Raw genomic sequence first — 27,044 nt, 5'->3', positions numbered from 1 at the left:
TTTAAGATTTTCAATATTATAAAGAAGCAGATAATGTTGTTACCTTCTTCATAATTGTTTAGATTCATGAGCTCTGTGCTGTGCTTAGTCACTCATTCATGCCCTGCTCTACAACCATATTGACTGTAGCCTACCCTCTGTCCATAGGGATTCTTCAGGCAAGAATACTGGACTGGGTTGCCATGGCCTCCTCCAGGGGATCTTCCCAGGGATGGGACCCAGGTCTCTTGAATTGCAGGTGGATTCTTTACTGTATGAGCCAGCATACTGGAGTGGGTAACCTATCCCTTCTCCAGGGGCTCTTCCCAACCCAGGAATTGAACTGGGGTCTCCTGCATTGTAGGCAGATTTTTTATCAGCTGAGCTACCAGGGAAGCCCCTTCAGGAGCTCTTCATGAGCCCCTTCATGAGTTAGTTAGTTCAGTCACTCAGTCGTGTCATAAGATTTACATACTATCAAAAAGCTACTGGCTACTCTGCATAAGAATGCTGATAATGGGACTTTCCTGGTAGGCCAGTGGCTAATTATGCCATGATCTCAATACAGGTGGCATGTGTTCAATGCCTGGTCAGGGAACTAAGATACTGCATGGCCAAAAAATGAATGCTAATAATACTGAATATTGTGCCATATATTTGATTTGTCAGTCCTTCAAAAATATCATTTCCATCAAACAGTGTCTGTAACAGAAATGTCTCTTTTATTGTTTATATTCTCCAATGTCACATGGACTGTTTGAAAATATTACTTTTTTTTTTTAAGTTGGGTATGTCTGTATCTGATTTAAAATCATTTCTTCACTGAATAACCTTGACTACATCTGACTGTGAACAATTCACATTTTCTGTAGGATTATCATTCTATTACATGATTCTGTTGCTACAATGCTTTTGCATTAAAATAATGTACCCTTGATAGGGTTCCAGATTATAAATTTTTAGACAAGAAAATAAAATCATTTCCCAACCACTCAAGAATAAATATTCTCATGAATTGACCTATACACAAAGCTTTAGTTTTGCTTGCTTCTTCTTCAGCCTCACACTTTCCTTAGAGATATTTATGACTTATTCTGGTTATTGCAGGCTTAGAATCAATGGTGGATATTAATAGAGGCAAATATCTGCTCAATATAGAGAATAAAAATATAGATAAAATTACAATGGTCTATAATTAATAGAGATGCACATGTGCCCTAAGAGAAGGACATTGTTTGCTCTTAGAAATTTACAAGAAGGAACAAATCTATCACCAATCTTGTAGGCAAGATTCCTGAGTTTTATGCAGAAGGTTAGACATAGGGTCCTCTGAGATCCTATGATCCTAAACCAATTCACGGTAACCTATCACAAGATGCGGGAAAAACTTTCAAGAAAAGAAGTCTTAATTCTTAGTATACTTTCCATTAGATATTTGGTAATTAATTTATTGGATTATTATGTTAAGGCAGTAGCTATGGACTTCGGAGTACTATAGACTTGGTTCTGAATGCCAGCTTTGACCTTTATTAGTCAATTTACTTAATCTCTTGGAAGCACTTTTTTTTAATAGGTAAAATGAGATTAATAATACCTACTACATAGGGTTTTTATAAGGACTGAGTAAAATAATCTTTTAATGCTAACACAATTCTCAGCAAAGAATGAGGGCGCAATACACAGAGGCTATTATGACACATATAAGTCTGAAGAAATAAAAATTTTAAATAGCCATGTCACTGAGGATGTTTTTAAAAGTTATAGAATGCAATTGTGCCAAAGTTGTGCATAAAAGTGATTCATTTATGAGAAGATTAAACCATTTTTTATGAGATCAATATATTCACCCCTGTGTTTCAATTATGACTTCTTGATCTGTTAATATTTCTTTGTTTGTTTATGTCATCCAACTCATTTATCTTGACATCCTCTGAAAGCACTTCAAAATGAATCACTAAGTGTGTTTTTCTTGTTTGGCAGTTACCTTTTTCAGTAGCTATAAATTTAGAGACCATTACCTTCACTGGAGGATCTAAAGGAAGTTTGGGGGTAGTGGAAGGGGAGTAGAAGTGTTCACTGGAAGGAATTGTTTGGTCTTAAGTATAGAAATAAATGTTGCCTATACAAAATGAAGGTTCTAAAGAAATGCAAGGAGAAAGTCAGCACTGAGGTCCTAAACTCTAAATGGAAAATTAAGAAACCAGGAAACCCAACAGAACTAACAAAACAAGACTTAATGAATAATTGGTTTGAACTGGGGTTTGTTTCCTTTTAAAATCCTAATTTTAAATTCATCAGGAACTATTTGTTGAAGAAATCGAGACGTAATTTATAAATTGCCATCAGACATCAGTTAATTTTTATTTATCAAGACAATGAGCAATAAACACTTATTATATTTATAATTTTTATTGATTTTATTGATCAATGTTGAACAGAAAAAAAACTAGTCATTCCAAACAGCAGATATGTAGTATTCTTTGCCAAAAGGATAAATTCCACTCAACCAGAATACAAAATTCAGATTCATGCCTTTTTTAATATTCTCCAATTCATTTCCCTCAGTGTTTAATTCACCAAATATTAATAAAGCAGAAACAATTTGCAGCCTTTGATACCTATGTTGCAAAATTGCTTTCAGTAATCCATTGATAGAACTCATTGTCCAACATACTTCTTTGTTCTCCCACTGTATTCTCCGTCCTTTGGTACCTGAAGATTCAAAAACCAAAATAAAAATAACAACAATAGTTCCAGCCTTCCCACTAAAATACTTCTCGCTCTACCTGCTAAGTTTCTTCCTTTTCCCCAAACAATGAGGAGCATTCTGAAATTCCAAGTAGATCTTTATGTTATTGTGATGCATTATTATGGGAAAGACTGAGGAAGAGTTACACTAGAGACTGGAAGTGTGGGGACGGCATTTTTTTATGGAGACTATAAGATATTCGAGTTTGATATTGGGTTTGTTGGACGTGGATAAACAAGTAATATTACAATGAGCTTATATCTTCTTGTGGAGTTTGAAACGTAATCAATTTAATTCATTTTGACACATCTTTTTAGTGGCTAGTGTTTGTTTTTGCTTGACCAACTTAAGGCTAAGTACTGGATGCTTGAATCATGGCTACATTATCTATACAACGATTTTTACTACGAATTTATTGAATCCTTACAAATGGAGAAAACCATAAATAATGCAAAAGATGAAACATGTTGGGTATTGTTTTCAGTAAGACTTGCCCAGTGCAGAATCCACCACCTTTTACCTGGTAGTAGCGACCATCTGTGTGATTTTGCTATTATAACGGTGCATAGAAATTAAGTATTATGTGCAGGCCGAATCCCATGAGCTCTGTTTAGAACTAAGCACGCACATGCACACATGCAGGGGCTAGGTTTTGAATCAAGGTTAGTAGGCATTTGTGTTGCAGGCAAAACGGATAAGTCATGAAGAAAAGAATTTGAGTTAAGTATGTGAAAGTCGCTCAGACGTGTCCGACTATTTGCGACCCCATGGACTATAGAGTTCATGGAATTCTCCAGGCCAAAATACTTGAGTGAGTAGCTTTTCCCTCCTCCGGGGGGGGGCGGTCTTCCCAACCCAGAGACTGAACGCAGGTCTCCCGCATTGCAGGCAGATTCTTTACCCGCTGACCCTCCAGGGAAACCTAAGAATACTGGAGTGGGTAGCCTATACCTTCTGCCGCAGATCTTCCTGACCCAGGAATCGAACTGGGGTCTCCTGAATCGCAGGTGGGTTATTTACCAGATGAGCCATATAGGAAGGCTAAAGTGCATCTGCAAGTTCACCTCAGCTCCAAGGTGCAGCACAGTACTTGCTTTGCCTACTTATTCTGGTCACACCAGTGTCTGCAATAAACCATAAGGTTGTAGGCCATGGAGTTCTGCCTAACCTACTGGTTGGTATATCTGCCTGGGAGGAAAACTCAAGAACTGAGGAATGGAGAAATTTCTCTTCCAAGGCCTTCTAAAGTAACCTGGAATGAGGGCAATTTTTGCAACCTGACCTTACCTAAAATGGTAGCAGGAGTAGGAACATATCCTGCATGTGTCCATGCTAAGTCACTTCAGTTGTGTCCAACTCTTTTGTGACCCTGTGGACCATAGCCCACTAGGCTCCTCTGTCCATGGGATTCCCCAGACAAGAATACTGGAGTGAGTAGCTGTTCTCTTCTCCAGGGGATTTTCCCCACCCAGGGATCAACCCTGAAACTTTTATGTCTACTGCATTGGCAAGCAAGTTCTTTACCTCGAGTGCCACCTGGGAAGCCCCAAGAACATATCATAAGGACTATATTCCAAGCTTTCTCATGTAGCTCCTTTAACCCATGCAACAAGGAAATGCAATATGAACTATGTTTTATGGATAAATAAACTAGGACATTCAAAGTTATATGCTCTAAATCACTCAGCTAGTTTAAAGCCAGAATTTGAACCAAATATAAGAAAGTGCTTTTTTTTTTCCATAATACATGACATCCTTTCAGATTTCTTCGCTTTCTTTGTTTTTCCATTTTCAAGAATATACCTTCATAGACTTTATACTCTTTTTTGTTTCTATCAAAATTATTGTATCTAAAATTCAGGGCAGTAATATTATTATTGGAATAATATGCCTAAAAATAATTCACTGAAAAAAATCTAAAACAAATCTTGGTTGATATTAAAGAAATTATACTAACTATTGGAGAAGGCAATGGCACCCCACTCCAGTTCTCTTGCCTAGGAAAATCCCATGGCTGGAGGAGCCTGGTGGGCTGCAGTCCATGGGGTCAAGAAGAGTTGGACACAACTGAACGACTTCACTTTCACTTTTCACTTCATGCATTGGAGAAAGAAATGGCAATCCACTCCAGTGTTCTTGACTGGAGAATCGCAGGAACAGGGGAGCCTGATGGGCTGCCATCTATGGGGTCTCACAGAATCAGACACAACTGAAGTGACTTAGCAGCAGCAGCAGCATACTAACTATTAAGCTTCTGCCTTTTCATACTGTTTATGGGGTTCTCAAGGCAAGAATGCTGAAGTGGTTTGCCATTCCCTTTTCCAGTGGACCACATTTCATCAGAACTCTCCACCATGACCCGTCCATCTTAGGTGGCCCCACACAGCATACCTCATAGTTTCATTGAGTTAGACAAAACTGTGGTCCATGTGATCAGATTGGTTCATTTCCCGTGATTGTGATTTTCAGTCTGTCTGCCCTCTGATGGAGAAGGGTAAGAGGCATATGGAAGCTTCAGACTCTTGAGAGTCCCTTGGACTGCAAGGAGATCCAACCAGTCCATCCTAAAGCAAATCAGTCCTGAATATTCATTGGAAGGACTGAAGCTGAAGCTGAAGCTGAAACTCCAATACATTGGCCATCTGATGTGAAGAACTGACTCATTAGAAAAGACCCTGATGCTGGGAAAGATTGAAGGTTGGAGAAGAAGGGGATGACAGAAAATGAGATGGTTGGATGGCATCACCGACTCAGTGGACATGAGTTTGAATAAGCTCCGGGAGTTGGTGATGGACAGGGAGGCCTGGTGTGGGGCAGTCCATGGGGTCACAAAGAGTTGCACACAACTGAGAAACTGAACTGAACTGACTGATCAAACTTTTGTCCAAAATTTAAATAGCCAAATAACTTGAAAATTAATTTTTATCCCTAATATTGCAATGCCATTACTGAAGATCCTAAATAGATGCACCATAAAAAGGAAATGGCAACTCTCTCCTGTATTCATGCCTGGAGAATCCCATGAACAGAGGAGCCTAGTGGGCTACAGTCCATGGAGTCACAGTCAGTACACAATTGAGCAGCTAAAAAATAGGCGCAAGTTTTATAAGTGGCTTCAAAGCTATTAAGGATATATTAAAATATCTTTAATAGGTATCAATATTACATATATTTTATTGCATTATATTACCTGGAACAATCTGCAGTTTATTTATGGTGCATGTTATTATTCTCAGCCAATCCCCTGAGTGTGACTTACAAATGAAACTTTAATAGAATTGTCTTTATTCAAAGCTTAGAGGTCACAAGGCTTCTCCGTTGCTTTTCTGTGCTAAAATATTCTCTTTTAAAGTCCTAGAGATTACGGTACACAGTGAGAAGAGAAATATTCTTTCTACCAGCATTGCAAAGTTTCCAAATATAAATTGAAGTAGAATCTGCATAAATATTTAAATGTTCCTCAGTCTATTATTATCATTGTGTTCATAGTATGAGCCTCATCTATGAAAGGAATCAAAGCCTGAATTTATATTCTCTACCAAAATAATTACCCATTGCATCTAATTTTGAGGGTAAATTATTTAAGAAACTGGGGCCATCTGCTTGTGGAGGACAGACATTAGTGAAACCAAGGTATGATCCTTCCTGTCATGTTTTAGGATTAGTATCTTTCCCTGATGTTGCTGTGCATACTTTCTTGCTGCATTAACTACAGGGATTCCAGTTTGTCTGTTGAGAACTGATGTCTGTTTGCATGTGTATTCTTACTGTGAAAAGATATATAGTCATGACTCTGAAATAATCCTGGTGGGCGAATGTGGATATACCAGGATTCTCTGGCAATGTTTTTAAGAGATTCTGAATGGGTCTGCACTCAGGCTTTTAAAGAATTTCGAATCTGTGTCTACTCCTGGTGCTGCCTGCCAGCTCCAATTTCTTTACTTTAAAGGACTAATCTCCTTTTAAGTAAGGGCATTAACTCACCAAAAAGGAAATGGTGTGCGTGTAATGACAAATGAACATGGCTCTTCTCTTCTATTTGATAGAAGGGCATTTGTTCTGTCTAAATTGTATATTCTTTTGTAAACAGACTCTCCAGCCCTCTAGCTAGAGGAATCAATGCCCTGTGCAGATGATGCCAGACCTTTATTCAGAAATGCACGCACTTGATTTATAGTAAAGTTTTGATATTTAACCTTCTGTCTAAACCTTGAATCAGGACCCTAGGGCAAGGACAAACGTCTTCATCTTTTTAAATTTAAAAATTTGTTTCGAACTATAGAAGAGAAATTAAAATCCCAGAATGATTTGAGTCTGTGAGCGTAAAAATAGCCCTCTAGCATTGTATGCATTTGTAACGAGAGTCATAATCTAAGGATCAGTCTCTCAAAATGAGAATGAGAATCAAAAAGAATTAGAACAAAAAAGTTGTGTCTGTGGAAAGACATCCATAAAGCCCTGTGAATGTAAAAACCAAGCCAAGCCAATTAAAATTCAAGCTTATTTAAATACAACTCTATACCCTGTTCTCCAACATACATACAAATATACACATAAAAAATACAATGTAACCTAAAATTATGCTATTTAGAATTTTTTTTAAAGTAATTACAGGACTTAACTTATATAGCAGCTAGGGAAATTATCACAGGTTGTAGCTACTGCCACCATAAGAATTGGTTTCAATTCAGCCTTTAATGAGATCAGCTACTTCTATTCATTTTCATGGGTACCTACTTCTGTAATGAAAAGGATTAATTTGAAGTTCCTAGAAATGCATCACCTAGCTCATGTTGGAGGGTAGCTAGTCTGTGGGCCATAAATATAAATTCTTCAAGTGGTAGGTTGACTATTTCATTAAAACTGATGATGTTTTAGTATTTCATATGCAGAGCCATGCAAAGGTGGTATAAAGCAAGGTTTTAACAGAGAATGTATTTGAGGAGGAAAAGCTGTCATGGAAAAGTGATTGTTAGTTACTCAGAAATGCACACGCCGGGGTAGGAGGATGCTTCCTTTGTCAAGCAAATGCAAAATAATCTTTGAATTTCAGGTGTTTCTTATGGATAAAATGTGCCTGCAAAACATATCCCCACATCTAACATAGTACAAAGGCAGGGAAAGGCGTCTGTGGCATGGCTACCCTTCAAAGTCAATGATATTAATTTATTTCCCTTTTCTCTAAGTAAAGAGAATCATGACTGGAGGGTAATATTCGAGGTTTGGGAGAAGACAGTGCGCACAGTGTGGTTACTCACCCTGTCTGGGTTAGCCCCTAATTGGAAGTCCTTTTCCAGCAGACCATCTCTAACGCTGAACCAATACCTTTCAGAGAGACAGTGTCAGCAAGGGCCGACTACAGTCTTGTTCAGTGTGAGGGAAGCTGCAAAACTGGCATCAGATCCATAAAGCACACGTTCATTAAATTCCCTGAGAAGCCTACAATGACTCAGAGTCTTCATGTTATGTAAGTTTTCCACATGTAATAACCAAGCAAGTAAGTTAGCCCCAATTTGATCAATTCAGTGAGAAGAGAAAAATAAAAACCATGTGGTTTCATATGAAATCAGGGACAATCACTGTTCTGGGTTTTTCAGTAAGAGCATTATGGACATGTTTTACAGATTCTGTTTTCTGGTAAAGGAAGAGTTGACTAGGATTTTGAGAGGTAACCATTAAAAACATTCAAAATATCAAGAATTATTTGTAAAATGGTGTTTATCCACCTATTTTTTTTAAAGTGGAAATTTTGTAGAAAATGGTAAAATGTTTATTTCTTTCAAAATGCTTTCCAGAAACTGTTTTGAATCTTAGCAGAGTGTCCATCATTTTGCAAATGAGTAATAACATATAATGATTCTGAGCCCTGCTGCATAAATCCCACTTTGGGAGCAGTATCCTCTGTGACATCTATAAACCAATGACAAGATCACCAATAACAACGTCATCTACACCAATCAGCCATAGCATAGTGAGCCCATCTGGGGTACTGTCCTCCCTGGCACCAGACAGGTAAAGAAGGGAGCTCATAGTTGATGTATGAAACCTTCTGTTGTACCTAACACAGGCAGAGGGTTATCTTTCTAAATATTTGCAAGACTCCTGTCACTTAGGTATATAATACTCTGAGAAGACAAAAGGAAGAGAAAAAAAGGAAGTTAAAAAATGTATTTTTCAAGCCATTGTGCTAAGGCATGTCAGGGCACGAGTGACTGCCAAGTCTGAGTAGCTCTTCAGTGAATGTGTTTATGTAAAATGAAAACCACAAATTAACTCAGTGAAAAGAAGCGGATGAAAAGGATTCCCAGTTCATTATTTCCATTATACAGTTCAAACCACTGGTTAGTTTTTTTCACTCTCAAGTGTTTACTGGTTAGTTTTACACCATGCTAATCAAAGTCACAATCAAGAGACTATCATATGGAACGGAAGAGCATTCATATTTTTTTCCTCAGCCTTGTTGAGGTATAATTGACAAACATCATCTCTGAAATATCCAAACTAGTATGGATATTAACGTCTAAAAGAAAACATTCATTCTTTATCACTCTGATTCGTAGCTCCATCCATAAAAATGAGTGAATAATTCCTTGCTGTTATTTTTGCTAAGTCATTCCGAATCTTTTGCCACCGCATGGACTATATACTGCCAGGCTCCTCTGTCCATGGGATTTTCCAGACAAGAATACTGGAGTGGGTTGCTGTTTGCTTCTCTAGGGTATCTTCCTGACCCAGGGATTGAACCCATGTTTCCTACATTGCATGTAGATCCTTCACTACTGAGCCACCAGGGGAGCCTGTAAATAATTCATTAGGTGGCTATAAAAATTAAGTGAAGAAATATATGTAAAGTGGCTAGCACATTGCCAGCACTCAACAAATATTAAATGTTAATTTTATTGCTATAGATGTGCAATATTTCAATGTCTAAATCAGCAAAAATCAACTTTTCCTTAGTTCAGACTATGAAGCAAGTGTTAGAGTTTAAAAAAAACTGTAACAGAAGATTAAAAGAAACAGAAGATCCAGATAACTATTATTCACTATAATTGAATTTCCATTTGTGATTAAACTTCTGCTTCTTTATAACTAAAAAGATATTAGGATAGTAGGTCGTAACATTTGTTGTGAATATCTCCACATGAAAAAAGAATGATTGTTTCTAACTACAAGGCTCCAGAGTACTTACATTACACTTCACGACTAAGATCCCAATATCAACTCCCAATTTCATAGGTGAAAACAGCAGAAAAAGCATGCACAATTTGAAATTCAGAATGTGAACTGCATTTTTGCTTTCTTAAATAGTTTATTTTCTCATACAATTAGTCATTGATTTAGCAGTATATTTTGGACATCTACTATGTGTTAAATATAATGCAAGTACTAGCAAGAAATATTAGAGTTAATAAGATAGAGCTTACAACTGACACACACATTCAACACTCACATTTACAATCAACTGAAAACAAATCGCTGTTGCTGTTCAGTTGCTCAGTCATGTCTAAGTCTTTGCAACTCCATGGACTGCAGCATGTCAGGCTTCCCTGTCCTTCACTATCTCCTGGAGTTTGGTCAAACTCATGTCCATTGAGTTGATGATACCATCCAACCAGGTCATTCTCTGTCACCACCTTCTCCTCCTGCCCTCAATCTTCCCCAGCATCAGGGTCTTCTTCAATGAATCAGTTCTTCCCATAAGGTGGCCAAAGTATTGGAGCTTCAGCTTCAGCATCAGTCCCCCAGTGAATATTCGGGGTTGATCTCCTTAAGATTGGATTGTTTGATATCCTTACTGTCCACAGGACTCTTGAGAGTCTTCTCCAGCACCACAATTCAAAAGTATCCGTTCTTCAGCACTCAGCCTTCTTTAAGGTCCAGCTCTCACATCCACACATGACTATTGGAAAACCCATAGCTTTGATAATTTAGACCTTTGAGGGCAAAATGATGTCTCTGCTTTTCAATACACTGTCTAGGTTTGTCATAGTTTTCTTTGAAAGAGCAAGGGTCTTTTAATTTTATGGCTGCTCACCATTCACAGTGATTTTGGAAATCTAGAAAATAAAATCTGCCACTGTTTTCACTTTTCCCCTCATCTATTTGCCTGAAGTAATGGGACCAGATGTTTTTTGAACAAGAAAGTCAATCAAAGGTCCTAAAGTTGAGTGGGGTTTTGACAAATATAACAAAAGGGGAAGAAAGTTATGCGCAGAGAGAATAGCACAAACAAATGTTCAGATAATGAAAATAGAAGATATGATCTGTCCTTTCTTTATCTGAAAAAATCCCACTCTTTGTCCAAAGTGTCATGCAATATTTAAAGCAACTGTTTATCCCTTCTCACATCTTCTTAATTGTTCTTCTTCCATAACATCTTTTATTTTGCACTAGTAAGTTAAGAGACTCCCTAGATGAGGAACATCTAGAATCAAGATTTAGTTCTGTAGGCTCTTATGTGGTACCTGGAACATAATAGTCACTAAAAATATTCATTCTAAAATGTGGAGAAAGAGGGACAATGAGAAGCTATGATATATGATTTATAATAAGAAATACATATTTGGTCTTCATCCCCATTTCTGGGTACTAAAATCCTTGGGATTTTCTAAGCGAGGAAAAAGAAAAGGTATTTTTTTTATGTTAATGAGATGACTTTTGGACCCCACGTAGGGGTGGAAGCAGGTTGAACCAACCACGTAACAACAGAACTAACCATGTAACAACTTGAAGCTTGGAATTTTCAGTCCTTCACACCTCCAACTTCTGGGGACGGGAAGACTGGAAAATGATTTCAACACTCATGCCTATGTAATGAAGCCTCCATTAAAAAAAAAAAAGAAAGAAAGAAAGAAAGGTCAGAGAACTTATGTGTTGGTGAACACATGGAGACCTGAGAGAATGGCGCAGTCAAAGAGTATAGAAGCTCTTTGCCTCTTCCCTATACCGTTTCCTACACGTCTCTTTTCTGGCTGTTTCTGAGTTATATCTTTTTATAATGGACTGGTAATCTTGTAATCAAAATGTTTCTCTGAGTTCTGTGAGCTGCTTTAGCAGATTAATAGAAGGAGAGAGGGGGTCATGAGAAACTATGGTTAGAAGCAGCTTGGCTTTTGAGTGGCATCTGAAGTGGGGAGAGAAGGGGTGCAGTCTTGAGGGATTGAAGCCTCAGTCTGAGAGATCTAATGCTAACTTGTAGATAGTGTCGAACTGAGCTGACACCAGCTAGTGTCTGGAGAATTGCTTAGTGCTGTGTGGGAACCACACCCCTCCACAAAAATGTGGAGCCCCTGAATAAGGAGGTGGTTTAAGTTATTTGAGAAGAAGAGACTCACGGTGATTTTAGTTTGATGACGACTGAATAGCCAAGTGAAGGTTCTGTCCAATTTTTGCATACACAGGACAAGAATTAAACAGATAGCCAGGACAGTAGAAAAATATTTGAGAGGTGTCTGCATTGTGGTAACTGTGTATTAAAAAAAAAAAAAAAGATGAAGAGTACCCTAATAAAGAAGACTGAGGGACAACTAGGGGCTTCCCTGCAACAATTTGGCAGACAGAAAGAACATGAAAATACAGAAAATTGAGAAAAATTAGAAGAGGGCTAGGTGAACTTATTGTCAGAGGATTCCAAGGAGAACAAAATAGCCGAAAAGAAAGGAGAGAGATCAAGAAAAACTGAGAAAGAGCTATTAGAGTTATGATTTCTGTGTTCACTGGATACCAGCAAAAATTATTTGGAGGCAGAATGGAAGTCATTTTATCAGAAGGAATTTTTCTTCCCATCCTGGGTACACTCACATGCATGAACATCTTATCAGAGAACAGAGTCTATAAAAGTTATATGATATATCAATAGTTTTATGAGTGAAAAGAAAGTGTTTATTCAAAGCAATTCCAATATACTACTGTGATTTGCACATAGCAACATCATTTTAGGAGTGCATTAGATGAAGATTTTGTACTTAGGACTTTATAATATGAATTTTTTAAAGCCTACCATTATTAAAATTTCTAAGAGTTAGAAATTTTACACTGACTATCACAATTAAACTACAGTGGGAAATCAGTCTTGAGGCAGAAATAAGAAGCCGGAATGTTATTTCAGAATCAGTAGTTCTATTTTTATGAGGGAAAATAGATACACTTATAAAATACAGTAGGAGAAGAATCAGACTGCCCAGAGGTAATTTAGCCTGAATGTTTTGCATTTTAGAAATTGTGTATAGGTTGTGAGGATAGGAGTGTAAAAAGTTGAAGAAATGAAAATAGATGACTGCCTGATTCAGTTTGTAATTAAATATTTAGATTATCACTCTTAACCTTTAAATTTATTTCAATTTTGTTAAGATTGGAAGTCAAATTACAAATTGAAGAATATTGTTAGCTGAGCTAGTTTAAGACAAAATAAGCTCATACTGAGGGTCGACTTTTTTCTATATCATATAAATAAGCAAAGAAAACATTTCCCATAATATATATAATATGAAAGTTAGTATATTTTCACAGTAGAATTAATTTAATAATCTAAATTCATGTCTTATGAAGCCATGTGGAAATCATTGTTTATCCTTTTCTTCTTTATAGTAGATATTCAATCAACCATCCACTCATTTATCTATTCAAGCAATAGTTGAATGCTTACTATACATCAGGTACTGTGGTAGGTACTGGTCATCCAACCATGAAATAGATTTTTCCCAGGTGGTGCTAGTGGTAAAGAACCTGCCTGCCAATGCAGGAGACCTAAGAGTCACGGGTTCAATCTCTGGGTCAGGAAGATCCCCTGGAAAAGGGCATGACAATCCACTCCGGTATTCTTGCCTGGAGAATCCTATGGACAGAGGAACCTGGTGAGCTAGAATCCATAGGGTCGCACAGAGTCAGATATGACTGAAGCAACTTAGCACGCATGCTGACTCTCAAGAGCTGAAATCCTCCCGGTGCTTTCTGCTGCTGCTGCTGCTGCTGCTGCTGCTGCTGCTGCTAAGTCGCATCAGTCGTGTCCGACTCTGTGCGACCCCATAGACGGCAGCCCAACAGGCTCCCCCGTCCCTGGGATTCTCCAGGCAAGAACACTGGAGTGGGTTGCCATTTTCTTCTCCATTGCGTGAAAGTGGAAAGTGAAAGTGAAGTCGCTCAGTCGCGTCCGACTCGTAGCGACCCATGGACTGCAGCCTACCAGGCTCCATCCATGGGATTTTCCAGGCAAGAGTACTGGAGTGGCTTGCCATTGCCTTCTCCACCCAGTGCTTTCTAGATACATCAAAATCTGTCAAAAAAAATTTAATAGAGCAACTTTTAAAATCCAATATACATATGCCATGTATGTATACCACTTAAATGTCTCTCTGTATTAACCTGCACTATTTGTCCTATGATATAGCATAGCTAATGTTCATAGTACACTGAATGTTCAAAAATAGGATCTCTATTATACTCTCTAATACTTTTCCTTCCACTAGTAAAAGGTTTTCATGTTTTTGCTTTGTTTTTATCAAGAGTAAAATTTGGATTTGTTCCCAAACATGTTTATGTAAGTTATGCTTATGATTATAATTATATAAGTCAATTAAATATTGCTTAAACTGATTATATGGTTATGAAATGTGTCTTTGATGATGTTTCTAACTTGAATTCCTTTTAAGACTCGATAAAACTAGGTTACCAATAGGGCTGAATTAGTTTAGGAGACACAACTTTAAATAATTAAAGGGAAAAACCTTAAACATCTTAAAGGCTTCTCTACCAACATTAGTTATTTCACAATGGTCTTTAAGTTCTTTCCCACTTAAAAAAGAAAACAAAACTGACTTTCATACAGGATCTATTATCTGTATGATTTATGCTGGAAAGATGAAACATTGGGCCCATCCTTTAGGGAAAAAAAGCAAAAAATAACTTTGTTGTATATTTTTTAAAAGTTAATGAACAGTACTGTAGGTTTTTTGCTTTCCTGGTAGCTCAGATGGTGAAGAGTCTGCCTGCAATGCAAGAGACCCAGATTTAATACCTGGATCAGGAAGATCCCCTGGAGAAGGGAATGGCAACCCGCTCCAATATTCTTGCCTGGAGAATTCCACAGACAGAGGAGCCTGGCAGGCCCCAGTCCATGGGGTCACATAGAGTTGGACACGACTCTATGTAATACTCTAAGTAATATTTTTACATTCATTGTAGTTTTTAGGTTAAAAGAAAAGCTTGAATGCATGCATATAACAGGTTATTTTGTGATTCTTCACAGTATTCAACTTTTTCAATTAACTGATCTACTACCAACCTCATCTGCACGTGATAGAAGGCTTTTTGCTGTGCTGGCTGCAGACTACAATTCCAAAGACACAGGGTATGGCGTAAAGGTGTTGCATGCTAACTGCTTAGATAGCACTTTGCTGCTTTGAAACAGGAAAAAATGTTTTTGGGTCTCAGTTTAAAAAAGGAAATGAAAGGCAATCATTCAAAGTACAAAAAGACAACTCACAGGGACCAAAACTAACTTCACACGCGCACATTTGTCAACCACCCTGTAGAAACTAATATATTTAACTTGTCACATAGTACCACTCAACTTCTGGGAAATCACCAAATGTGTTATTTAAACTCAGTCTGTGCTTAGGGGAGTACTTTATTTAAAAGAGCCATTTTTATTGGGAAGTATAAGAAGTTAGAACTTCATAGCCCTCAGGTCCTATTCTATGCTTTCTTCTTAGAAGCACAGCACTTCTCCCACTTGATGGATAAAAAGTCCACATAAGGGAGCCATGAGTTGGATAGCATGTCCCTGGAAAGAAACGAGATATGATAGTTTGAAAATTGAGTTTTCTATTGAAAATATTGAGTTAATTCTCAGTGATTTAGGGTATGGATAAATATTTTTACTTGGAATGCACATCCTTGAATGTTATGTTGTAAAAATGTCCAGAAAATGGGATCTGAAAAAAGCCATTTTTCTTCCATTACAAACTAATAGAACAAAGAAAAACAAATGTGTGCACATACCCTATGCTTTATTAAACTACAATGAGTTTAGTCGTTGCCTGTGGGATTTTTATGAGAGCCTTTTCTTACTTTACTCACTCACATGCAGGCCTTTTAATGGTCCTGTTCAGCCTATACTAATTAGCAGACTTTCTGATTACAACATAAAAACTATAATAATAACAGATTAAACTACTTCCAAAAAAGAAAAACCAACAGGTTTTTTTTCTTGTGAGTCTCTTTGGAAAAGCTAGAAGTCCTATGGTACTCAGTCTTCAGTCTAGAAAATATACATAATTCAAATTATGACTTCTCTGTGACTTTTTCACTTTCTTATTTTATCCTAGATGCTGACTTTAATAATTAAATTGCCATCTTATTTAGCAATCTCCTCCATTTTACCCTTAAATCCAATTGTTCATCAAGTTATGTTGATTCGTCCTTTTTCATCTTCTTCACAATTGTCAAAGCCACCCACCGAGTCAAGGACCTCTGTAACTGACACCTGGACAAAAATTCACTTTAACTCATGTTTCCTTTTGCTGTCCACACTGCACATCACTCCCATACGAATTTCCCTCAAATATGGTTTGTATCACTGAAGTCACTTGCTTAAGAATAAAGAAATCTATTGACAACATTATTTATCTAAATGCTATTATTTTGGGGGGCTCCAAAAATCACTGCAGATGGTGATTGCAGCCATGAAATTAAAAGACGCTTATTCCTTGGAAGAAAAGTTATGACCAACCTAGATAGCATATTAAAAAGCAGAGATATTACTTTGCCAACAAAGGTCCATCTAGTCAAGGCTATGGGTTTTTCCAATGGTCATGTATGGATGTGAGAGTTGGACTATGAAGAAAGCTGAGTGCTGAAGAATTGATGCTTTTGAACTGTGGTGTAGGAGAAGACTCTTGAGAGTCCCTTGGACTGCAAGGAGATCCAACCAGTCCATCCTAAAGGAGACCAGTCCTGGGTGTTCATTGGAAGGACTGATGTTGAGGCTGAAACTCCAATGCTTTGGCCACCTCATGTGAAGAGTTGACTCATTGGAAAAGACCCTGATGCTGGGAGGGATTGGGGGCAGGAGGAGAAGGGGACAACAGAGGATGAGATGGCTGGATGGCATCACCGACTCAATGTACATGAGTTTGGGTGAACTCCAGGAGTTGGTAATGGACAGGGAATTGCAGCCTGGCATGCTGCAATTCATGGGATCGCAAGGAGTCAGACACGACTGAGTGACTGAACTGAACTGATTCTAAATCTTCCATAACCTGTTGTCACTCACTCTGATATCTGTGGCTGCTGCTGCTACTGCTGTTTCATTGCTAAGTCATGTCCAACTCTTTTGCAACTGCATGGTCTGTAGCCCTCCAGGCTCCTCTCTCCATGGGATTTCCCAGGCAAGAATACTGGAGTGGGTTGCTATTTCCTTCTCCAGGGGCTCTTCCCAACCCCAGGATCTAACCCATGTCTCATGCTTGGCAGGTGGATTCTTTATCATTGAGCCACTGGGGAAGCCCTATTCTAATTTTAGTTGAATGTATAACTCCTTAACATCAGCATAAATCCCATAGCTTATCAAGGGTCTGCAAACTAGGAGCTGTGGACCAAATCTGCTCTGTCACCCTGTGGTCTAAATATGACTTATACATTTACAACTCATGGTCTAAATATGATATACATTTTTAAGCAGTTGGGAAAAATTAAAAGAATGCTATTTCGTGGTATGTGAAAATTATATAAAATCCTAATTTCAGTGTCTATAAGTAATGTTTTATTGAAACATAGCCATGCAAGTTTGTTTATATATTGTCTATGACTGAGTTCATACTGCAAAGCAGAGGTGAACAATTGCAGCAGCAACCACACAGCCTACAAAATCTACAATATTTACTATCTGGCCCTATACAGATATATATGTATTTCTCTCTGTATATATTCATTTCCCTTTATTCAAAACAATACATGCTAGCCATTTTATACACTACTTCATGAGCAATTTTAAACATGAATCGCTTTTTGCAAACTTAGAAAAATACTCTCATTGAAATGCTACTTGGGGTTTAGTGGAAAAACAGCAGGAAAAGAGGGGAAGGAAAGAAGAAACATAAACGTGGAGCAAGAGGAGAATTTAGTGAAAGAAAAAGGTAAATAAGGAAAGCAATAGGGAAGAGATTGTACAGACATAGAGGGAGAAAAACAGGATCCAAATCGTTAACATAGGTGGCAATATTCCCACCTCTAGTCAATTCCTACCATGCTGCCCTTTCTCCCTATTAAAAAACAAACAAACAAAAAAACTCACTTATTAGCTCTTATTTAAAAGATTTCATTATTTATCAGCTAAGCCTCATCACAACCCTAATGAAGACAATGATACTATGCTATTCTAAGTTAGAGATGAGGGGTGTGAGACCTACAGATGTTGACCAAGTGACAGACCAGTAACTGTAACTCAGGTATGACGTCAACGGCCACTGTTACAACACCACGCTGCCTTTCACGTTTTCATCAACACTATGTCCTTTATTCAAGTGTATATTTAGTTCTTTAGAAAATCAAGCATTTTTAAAATTACTATGGAACACTGTCAAATCTAAACGCAGCTTGCCTCTTATACTTAATAACTTCTTGTAAAATCCAGGTGTTGATTTTTACCTAAGAGTCTCTTGTCAGAAAGAGTAATCAAGATTTTTGTTGACCCAGGGAAATAAACTACACTGGTAGTTTTCAAGGCTATTGACTAGTGATTAAATATAATATCATACTAATAGTGAATACTGATTGACCTCTTACTCTGCTTCATTCTTTTCTCACAATAATACTAAAAAGGTATGTACAATTAATATCCCTATTTGCATCATCACAAAAAGTTTTAAGTGAATTGCCCAAAGTTACAGAGCTAGGCAGAAGCTGGGGTATGAACGTAAGTGGTCTAATACTACAGCCATAAGAGTAACCATTATGCCAGGTGAAGACAATCTTTAAAAGATTTAAATATATGAGACTCATGAGCACCTAAATGTATAAGACTTGGATTTTGGGGGGTGGAGGGGGACATGCATGCATGCATGCTAAGTTGCTTCAGTCGTGTTTGACTCTTTGTGATCCATCCCATGGCCTGTAGCCCCCCAGGCTCCTCTGACCATGGGGATTCTCCAGGGAAGAATACTGGAGTGGGTTGCTGTGCCCTCCTCCAGGGGATCTTCCCTGATTGAACCCGTGTCTCTTACATCTCGTGCATTGACCAGTGGGTTCTTTGAGACTTGCATTAGTGGTTTCCCTTTCTAAACGAAAATGAATTACCTTGCTTTGACAAGGCAACAGTTTGAATTTTGAAGACAAAGCAGCAAGGCATGATTAACAAACACATGTATATGGCATGCACGCGTGTGCACACACACAATATTACAAACCCAGTGGTTTGTAAGATGTGCTACTATGGTCAGGAAGATTTCAAATGACATTATGCTTATTAACTCATCAGCAAACAGGAGCTCCGCTGTGATAAACGGCATGCTTGATCATAGTGTGAAGTTGTTTTGAGTTCAAAAAGTGTCTTCCTTCAGGCAGCACCCCAAGCCAGCTTTCCTCAGGATCAGATCTTGGGACTGTCAATGTGAAATGTTCGCTATCACTTCTGCGCTGTGGATGAGGCACAGTGATCAGTCAGCCTCGGGTAGCCATAGTTCATGTAGTCCCCAAACACTGATGAGCAGAGAGATTGAGATGTCTGTTCAATCTTATTACTGTGTTTAAGTCGATTTCAAGATTAAAAAAAGTTCTCTGGAATGATGCAGATGAACCTCACTGCTGCAGGCATAACCTTCTGCTGGTAAATTGTCATGGATATTTCATCAACATAATGCACTACATTTCACAGGAACTGTACTATTTTAAAAGACAAATGCTGAAAATATAATGTAACATTTAGATACTCTTCCTGGAGATCAGTGTAAGGACACCAAGTAATTATAACATGAGATACTTAATTACAGAGGTGCATATTACCTCTACTAGATAAAGCCATTTTTATTACAGCAATTTCTCACTTTTAAGAAATACTTTCTCCCTACTTAGGAAGTCTGACAGTGGAATACATCTCAACATCATGAAAGCAGATATAAATGTGTACATTTAGTGAAGTGATACACCACCGCAAATGTTGATGCTACATCTTAAACTAGAGGGTCTCTTAAAATGGGGGGAAAAATGCAATGGTTTAGGGACTTCCCTGGTGGCTCAGAGGTAAAGAGTTACTACCAATGCAGGAGATACGGGTTTGATCCCTGTTTAGGGAGGATCCCATGTTCTTCAGAGCAGCTAAGTCCGTGGGCCACAACAATTGAGCCTGTGCTCTAGAGCCCAGAAGCTGCAATTACTGACGACTGCATGCCCTAGAACCTGAAGAGAAGCCGTCGCAATGAGAAGCCCATGCACTGCAGCTAGAGAGTAGCCCCCAAGTGCCCAACTAGAGAAACGCCCACAGTGGCAATGAAGACCCAGCATAGCCAAAATATAAAAAACAAATAAAATTATTTTAAAACATGCAGTGGTTTAATATTGGTATAGTATCTCAAAATATTTATTTTTTATTCAAGATAGCATTTTCAGTGTTTTCTAGTGCTGTTTAAAATTGAACATATTTGTCTGTATCATGTAGAATGCTCACCATCTCTTCTTGACAAAATAAAGCATTAATCATGGCAGCAACCATAACATTCCTGTCTCTTTTATTGCCAAAACCAGCACCCTGTGACACAGTGAGAACTGGAATTTTCTAACCTTCAGTTCAGTGGATTGGAAAGTTTTCATTAGAAGTAGGTTCTATTGTGGCCCCATAACCCACATTTTAAAGCTCATTATCCTTTGCTTTAACATTGATAAGCTAATTGTAAAACATTCATGAAAACACACCTGCAATCTTGATAAATGCCTCCACTGTGCAATCTATTGGAGCAATGATATGCATTACAATCATTTCTAAAAGTACCCCAAATTCACATTGTTTATATACAGCCACATAATGATAAGGTACTAGACCTAGTTTTTAGAATGATGTCTTTTTCTTTTATTATCAGGAAATGTTGTTCTCCAAACTCATGTAATTATTTAACATGAACAACTTTCTTGTTCCATCCATCAAACAGCTGTGCTCACCAGGAATACAAATAACCCAAAGACAGTTGGCCTTAACAGTCAAGAAAACTTTAATAACTATATACATTATTTGTATATACATATTTGTACACGTAAATGTTTTCCTTCTCTCATATAGTGTGAATACATTTTCAGACTTGCCAAAAAAGAGTTCTTAAAATATAACTACCAAAATTATTGTATAAGTAAAAATAGAAGCAAACTTGTTTTTATTTAAAATTAAAAATTTATTTATTTAAAATAATCCTGTGCAGACTTAGTAATAAATGAAATGTTCTCCCTTTACTTGTCTTCATTTTATTGAATATATTAAACATATAAAGATCAAGATTTTAGAATCTAGAAAATCTATCTGAAAATATTCTCCAAAATATACCCCTTTAGGCCTCTAGATGGCAATCTTTAGTAAATTTTTACAACTGGCCTGAATTCAGTTTTTTACCAATTCTCTCTAATCCACCTATTAAAATGATTTTCTGTTAATAAGCTACTCAGAGTCATTTTTGCTCTTATGGAACAATGCATGAAAAAAGAAAAAAAATGTTTTTAAATTTAATCCTCTTCTTTGGTATAACCTAATTGTATCAAGATGGTATATTCTAGCAGTGTCTTTTTGGTGTATGAGATGTTCTGGAAAAGTTTTATCTAGTAAAGATTGCAAGTGGCTTCTAAAATCAACTATTGATAATTATAAAGATTAGTTACAGCTTTTATTTTAGGAATTTTATAAATCTCATAGAATATTTTTTTAAAGTTCTTTGAGAAACATAACATACAAAATATGTGTACAATTGCCATGCCCTCTATAAAACAAGTATCCAACAGAACAAATTTCCAAAGCATGTTTCTTCTCCTGTCTTTTATATTCTATAATCACTGTTATTCCTTTAGTCAAGTTAAAAATATTTGTTGTTAATGCCAACTATATTCAAGAGTTGTCATGGGATGAACAGGAAAAAATTAGAGCATTCATAATTAACATATATGCAAGTGACATTGAAAAAGACAAATTTAGTTTGCATATAATATTATTAGCAAGAATGCTGAAATGTAAAATCCAGTTACAGCTAGACACATACATTAAATTTTCAATGAGGACTTGAATTAGTGTCTTAATATCACTGGCTATGAGAAAATCCATTGCTTAGTGTGCTGGATACTGTAGATCCCTTTCTGAAAGGTAGCTCCTCCCCATATATATACTAACTATAAGAAAATACTTAGTTTCAAGTAATACTGGCTACTGATGACTGGGCATGTGCTCCAATTGACATAAGCATCTGACAAAAGTTGGGACCAAGTTCTTTTCAGATTCCAAATTTAGGTCACTAGGATTGGTCTCTGATCCAAGGTGAACTAATAAGAGTCTTCCCCTAAAGATTATAAAACTAGAAAAAGGGAAATAAATCTCTCTCTACTGACTGATGCTGTTATTTATGAAAGGATGGATGGATAGATAGATAAATAGACAGATAAACATATGATAGATAGATATAAAGTAGGTGAATTAGAGGCATTCACTTTCACTTTGGATTGGTGAAGCCTGAATGGGAAAGAGAGCTCTGAAGGTATTAAGCCCCTGATTCCAGTTATTTGTGAGGTTGAGCTATTTTCTTATCTTCTCAATCAGCCAAGAAGCCAGTCCTTAAGTTTACATTTTACTTCAGCTTGTTCAAGGTGAATATGAACACTTGAAGCCATTAAATCTTAACTAACACTTTTTGTTCTTTTGGTAAAATAATATCTTTTGCAGTTGTATTTTGAAGGTAGATCATTTTAGAGCCAAATCAAGTAGCTAGGTTTTTAATTCTGATTTATGTAAATATTAACTGAGTATATAGACTTCTTTTAAAATATGACAAAAGCAAGATATATCTTCTAATAAAATGTGAGTCTTTATTATTATTTATAGACAATAAGTAGAATAGTACATTGAAATTAGTAGACCTCAACACAAAGAACTCTGTGACCATAGAAATGTAAAAGCATCCAAATGAACAAGGATAAGATTTTCTTTCATTTATGATTATAAGTGTAAATGAGTTTTAGGAGGGATACATACGCGTATCAGCCAAGAAACACAAAGACTGAGAATTTTTATAGCCCCTGTAAAATATTTTGATCTAGACTGTGCATATTAAGCTGAAATGAGGTATAGAGGTGAAGTCCTGGCCTGAGTTCAGCTCTCATCACAAGCTGGGTACCTTTTCACAAGATCCTTACAACTCAGTGCCACATTCTTTTTAGGCAATAGACCTTGTTTTCAACACAAAACCTTGGGATTTGCTCTATAAATTCTTTTTAGATGAGCATGGATTTTCTTTTAATTTTGGATGTTGAAAAATGCAGATGATTTCCACTAGGGGCTCCTAAAGTCCTACAACATGGAGAACACCTGCCTGAAGGTTAAGTCAGTTCACAGATACAGAGCAGGTGAAGAGATGTGGTGAGGTATCACTTGAGCACATAGATTCAATCATGCCTGAGTCAGTCCTGCCCTGCAACATTATGTACATTAATGATTTCTCATTTTCACCAAACCAGCTTGTGTATGCTTTTGTTAGGAACCAAGGGGAGTCAAAAAACAGTCAAAACTCCACTGTCCTGCCTCATGTATTTCAGTGGAATCTCTTCTTCTACAAAGAGTAGAATCAGAGGTAGAAGTTAAGAGGATCTTTTTAGAAGCACTCGAGTTTTACACAGGAAACTTAAAATGTGGATAGCTAGACAGAATTACATACCTAGAAGCAGCATAAAGATTCATCAGATCACATATTCAGACGTCTGTGTTCAGGAAAACGTTATTGACATGTAATGATTGACAGAATAAGGTTCTCAGAAATTTTGAGAAAGTAGAAGAAAAAGTGGGTCAAACTTAAAACATGAAATATCAAAGAGATTTATCTTTTTAACAGAAGATTAGCATGTCCCACCTCACAGATCTTTTTTGGGTGAAAAATATAAGAGGTTTTAGATTATTGCAGAGATGTCTCAGATGACTCATGTGACTTAACTGAATAATAACATTATAATAATACCTTTAAGGGGAATATTTTGAGTATTTTTTCCTTGGTTTTCTTTACTCTGTAATAAAATGTTGCTAAATTCTGAATACAAAAATATGCAGAAATTGAACACTTATGGAAGAGTGTAATTGAAAGGTTATATCCAGATAGTTAGCTAAACTGGAGCAATGCAGGTTAGAATAGAGAAAATGCTGGGAAAAGATCAAAAAGATGGGAAGTCAAAAGGCTGAAGTTCTTGATCTGCCAATTGCTGAAGAAACAGTCTTGTATAAATTGGCTGACATCTGTAAGTCTGTTTCCTCATCTGTTAACACTAGAATAATGTAGTAGAAAATTGTGTGCCTATCTTCCCAACAGCCTTTCTTGGAAAACCATCCAGTATTTACATGGGAATTATGATCAACCTTGCTTGTGTGCAACCTTAGGAATTTTCTGGATGATACCTGCAATTGCTCCCCATACATAAAGGGCAGGGAGAGGCTGAGGAAAGGGGAAGACCATGCCAGATTAGTAGGTGGCAGTTTTAACAAGCAAGGGAACTTGTGAGGCTGCTCTTGGGCAGTGGCAAAAAGAGTAGATTTCTGTGCCCACCGGCCAGAATCTGAAAAGTTGAAACAGAACCCTTAGCTGGGTTTGTCATCTATTCAGTCCTGATCTCAACACCTTACTGTCTTGAAGCGATGTCTCTGAAACAGCTCCTAGTGCTGGAGAGGTGGACAGAGCATCTTCTTGACTCAGTTCTTGATAAGAAACGAAGCTCTTCCCATGATATGCTCTTCCTTCCTGAAAGGCTCTTCCTGGAGTGTTGTGTGCATTGCTGGAGCAGTGAATAATGAGCCCAGCAGAAAGTCTCCTACCACCACCAAAGGTCGTCACGTAGAGGCAGTCTAGGCTTGCGGCCTACCCTAGGCATTGGAGGCACCCACCCAAATAGGACTGTGTTCCTGAGGCCTGTTCTGGAACAGGCAGGGCATTAGGGATGGTAGGACAGGTGGGAGGTCTAAACTGCTGTCCAGGTTTTAAGGCTTTGCACAGGCTGACCAACACCATCATGGGTTATGGGTCTGTCTTTTCAAGGGGGGCCCTGGCACCAATGTCAAACCACATTTGCTTCTGGGTTCCTGTTAGCAGACATTTTACAACTGACTGTGGTAGCCTTTTGGCTTTTTGAGCTATCTCTCTCTCGGACCTTTCCCACAACCCATACCCATTCCCAAGATTTGTCAGTTTCCCCCAGATCAGTAATGGATTGTCCAGCATAATATCTTGTCCCAAAACTGGGACAAGTCAAGAAGATGCTCAGGAGGGAGACCAGCTTTCCATGCCAGGTGCTGGGGACGAATTGGAGTATATCATCCTCCATTCCTGCAGTGCGTGTGGCTACTCTGGGCCTTTAAAGATGATCATAGGTTGCCTGTCTCATTCCCAACTCCCTAAGAATTCTTTGTACCTCTTCTGCAGACTTCCAGGGTCCCACATGCCCAGGGCCAAGCTTCTCTATAGAATAGAATAGTCCAATCTATAGGGTAGTGAGTAGTGAATACCCTGAACCCCTGAGTGCCACACAGGCACTTCTGGAGGGCAGGGAGTGTGGGTTGATATTTCTCATTCCCTCTGCCTCCTGCCTGGTCAGAGAAATGCCATCACCCTTTGTATCCACAGCTGCACTAACCATGCTTGGTTACTTTCCCTGGCCCTTTGCTGGAACTTGGCCACTGTATCAATAAGCTCAGGGTATATTCTCTCATCGTGAACATTTCCTGAACTGGGGGCTGCCGTGATGGCTGGCGTTAGACTCAGATCAGGTATTAGAGTGCTTGTCACCTTTCACTGTCAATCACAATATCCTCCTCTTTACTCTCCTCACTTTCTCAGAGATTCCACATAATGTCCCAACCAGGCTTTGTCACAAACATCTGGACCTTACTCCTCAGCAGTTTGTACCCTCCTAGTTTTGCAAAATGCACACTAAAATGTTCCGTTTGTATCCTGCTATACCACTTTGTCTGCCAGCCCTGAAGCAAGCAAAGCACTGGATACCTGCATCTCCTTTAACCCCAGCTCTTTTTCCAGCTCTCTAACTGGACTTCAGCTTCTAGCTGGACACTCAAACCGAGCCATGGAGTGAGGCTCAGAGAAAAATTGTCATAAAGCATCTTATATAGCGTGAAGGCAGTAAGTGTTTATTCTGTATAGAGATTGCTTATAATATTAAAATTTTCTTAAATAAACAGGAACTAGTTAGTGGTTACCACATATCAACTTTAGGGAATGTTTTAAGTTCTGCTTATGATTTTCAGAGACACAAGCAAGAAGTGACTAAGTCAAGTTAACCTTTCTTTTCTTGCAAAATAAGCTAACTTAAAACTACTTGTATGACATACTAGTTTTGTCTGCTCAGTGAATTTTCAGTTCTGGTCTACATTTGTGTTTGATTTTAATATTCCCAAGACCCTTTGCTTTGGTCTCCTTTTGGCTCACCAATCACTGTTTCTCAGTCTCTGAAATTTCCCCAGTGAAATCTGAAACTGGCCTCCATAGAAAGAGGGCAGGGATAGACTGAAGAAAGAGGCAGAGGACTTCAGAGTGGTAGATGGCAATTTCAATAAGCAAGTAAACTTACTCACATGACTTGTCTTGAGAGGTGGCAAGAAGAGTAGATTGCTGCACCCATCTGCTGGTATCTTAAAGAGTTTATACAGAGGCCTTAGCTAGGTTTAGTCACCTATTCAGTTCAGATGGTCTCAATATTTTGTTCTCTCAAGGCTGTGTCCTTGAAACAGTTCCTAGTGTGGGAATGATGGGTGATGCACAGGATGCACATTCCAAAGTCAGGGGAGGAGTTAATGAGCTTCCCATTCCCAGAGTTCAGCTCAGGTGTCAGCCAGAAGTCACACCCTCTTGACTGCCTCCTTCAACAAACCTCTAATTATATTTGGTTGTAGCAGGTTCAGAAACCTGATCCCGTTTAATCCACGAGGCCCTTCATGGAATGTGTGAGCCAGAGAGAGAGAGAGAGAGAGATAGGTCAGATGGTCTTCAATAGCCAAAGCTGGGAGATGACAGCTAAAAACTGCCACTGATGATAGTCACTTCCAAAGAAAGGCAGCCTACAATAGGAAAGAAGCTGATAAACAGAGAGA

The 27,044-nt window shown here is 37.9% G+C and overlaps 1 long non-coding RNA gene across 1 annotated transcript; it reads right to left on the bottom strand.

The window, feature by feature from the left end:
• Window positions 1-2,372: 2,372 nt before the first annotated feature.
• Window positions 2,373-27,044, bottom strand: LOC147380207 (uncharacterized). The gene is made up of 2 exons (XR_015134989.1): window positions 26,529-27,044; window positions 2,373-2,691 (listed from the first exon to the last, which is right to left on the bottom strand). It is a non-coding gene; the product is annotated as an uncharacterized LOC147380207 (long non-coding RNA).

Source organism: Bos grunniens, chromosome 1 (genome assembly GCF_055505025.1).
Source record: "Bos grunniens cultivar Pamir isolate PY7600 chromosome 1, Bosgru_T2T1.0, whole genome shotgun sequence".
In the NCBI taxonomy this organism is placed as follows: Eukaryota; Metazoa; Chordata; class Mammalia; order Artiodactyla; family Bovidae; genus Bos; species Bos grunniens.
The sequence above is the reverse complement of the archived record's forward strand: the minus strand, read 5'-3'. Positions and strand labels throughout refer to the sequence as shown.